Genomic DNA, 2500 nt, shown 5'->3' on the forward strand with positions numbered 1-2500 from the left:
TGGCCCATTACTTTTCATACTATATACACATGACATGTGGTTTGGCCTAGAAAACAAGCTTGTTGCATATGCAGATGATGCTACTCTCTTTGCATCAATTCCATCCCCTGAATGTAGATCTAGGGTTGGTGAATCCCTTAATAGAGATTTAGCTAGAATTAGTGCATGGTGCAAATTATGGGGTATGAAGTTGAATCCTAACAAAACTCAAAGTATGATTGTAAGTAGGTCAAGTACGGTGGCTCCACAACATCCGGATCTCAGTATTGATAATGTTTCTTTAAATATGTATGACTCTTTCAAAATTTTAGGTGTGATTCTCGACAGTAAATTTACTTTTGAGAAACATATAAGGTCTGTGTCTTCTTCAATTGCACAAAAAATAGGCTTATAAAGAAAGTCTTTCAAGATTTTCGGTGATCAATCTATTCTAAAGAAGTGTTTTAATTCTTTCTCTCTACCTTGTTTTGAGTATTGTTCTCCTGTCTGGTGTTCAGCTGCTGATTCTCATCTTAATTTGTTGGAAAGAAACTTACGGTCTATTAAATTTTTTATTCCTGATCTAGATATTAATATCTGGCACCGTCGTTCAATTAGTTCATTATGCATGTTGCATAAGATTTTTCATAACTCTGACCACCCTTTACATTCAGATCTCCTGGACAATTCGATCCTGTTCGTAATACTAGGCAGGCAGTTAATTCTAATAGCCAGGCCTTCTCCATCACGAGGCTCAATACTATGCAGTACTCTAGAAGTTATATTCCAGCTGTTACCAAGTTGTGGAATGATCTTCCTAATCGGGTGGTTGAATCAGTAGAACTTCAAAAGTTCAAAGTTGGAGCAAATGCTTTTTTGTTGACCAGGCGGACATGAGTCTTTTTATAGTTTATTTATGTCATATTTGTTTTTGATGTTGTTAATAGTTTATATGTGACATGTCTGTTTTGACGTTGTTACTTATTTTAGAATGATTTATTGTTAATTTGTTCTCTTCATTTATTTATTTCCTTATTTCCATTCCTCACTGGGCTATCTTTCCCTGTTGGAGCCCCTGGGCTTATAGCATCTTGCTTTTCCAACTAGGGTTGTAGCTTGGATAGTAATAATAATAATAATAATATATATATAGTTTGTGTCATATAATTGTATTGATATCATACTAAAGAGTTGCAACTAAATATATCATATCATTTTTATATGTTAACATGTGCAAAAAGGTCAAAACATATATCATTGAACCTCTAAACTGAACGGGATATTATTTTATTTATGACCCTATGATTTAAGTAGCTCATATGATCGATAGGGTATTTATTGCCCAAAATTAGTATATTTTCCATCAAATTTTTTAAAAATATTGAAGGTAAATTTATGCTATATATCAGGAATCATCACCATTTCTCATCATCAAGTGAAACGATAGAAACTGGAGGACAACATATATACCGAGTTTCCAAATATATTGACACAGGAAATGCTCAAGGATGTGGAATGAAGCGAGCTGCATATATTTCAGGGTATAATTAGGCATTAAATCCTGAAGTGGAAAAAAATCTTTGAATTGATATGTAATTGAACAGGTCATTAAATCATAGTTTTATTATGGAAGTTAATCTTGGTTTCTATACTAAAGTGCTTCTCCCCAAAGTTAAGAGATGGAAAGGAGGAGGGGATAATACGTAATAATAATGAATATAGATAAAAAGAAAACTGATATGAAATCGGTGCATTATAAACATTTGCAGTTTATGTTCTTGAAGGTTTGTTTCCTTTGGCAATGTTCACACATCAAATCATGAGTAATATATATTTAACAAACGTTCTCTCTCTCTCTCTCTCTCTCTCTCTCTCTCTCTCTCTCTCTCTCTCTCTCCTCTCTTCTCTCTCTCTCTCTCTGTATATATATATATATATATATATATATATATATATATATATATATATATATATATATATATATATATATATATATATATATATATATATATATATATATATATATATATATATATATACATATATATATATATATATATATATATATATATATATATATATGTATGTATATATGTGTGTGTATATACATATACATATATATATATATATATAATATATATATATATATATATATATATATATATATATATATATATATATATATATATATATATTCATAAAAATATCTTTAATGTACTCTATGTCAAATACAGTTGATTTGTATTCATGATCAACCAATAAATGTCTTTTTATTCTATCTTCTCCACGGTAGCTTGTATAACTTGAACAGCATTCTAAATTTGACAGAAACAAAGAGAAATTAAACCTAGCCATTAGTTAAAAAATTATATAAATTATGTCGATCAGTGAGAGATATAGAAAGGAGAGTAACAATCGATATCAGGTAAATTTTGCGAGAAAAATCTCTCTCTCTCTCTCTCTCTCTCTCTCTCTCTCTCTCTCTCTCTCTCTCTCTCTCTCTCTCTCTCTCTCTCTCTCT

Source organism: Palaemon carinicauda, chromosome 6 (genome assembly GCF_036898095.1).
Source record: "Palaemon carinicauda isolate YSFRI2023 chromosome 6, ASM3689809v2, whole genome shotgun sequence".
In the NCBI taxonomy this organism is placed as follows: domain Eukaryota; kingdom Metazoa; phylum Arthropoda; class Malacostraca; order Decapoda; family Palaemonidae; genus Palaemon; species Palaemon carinicauda.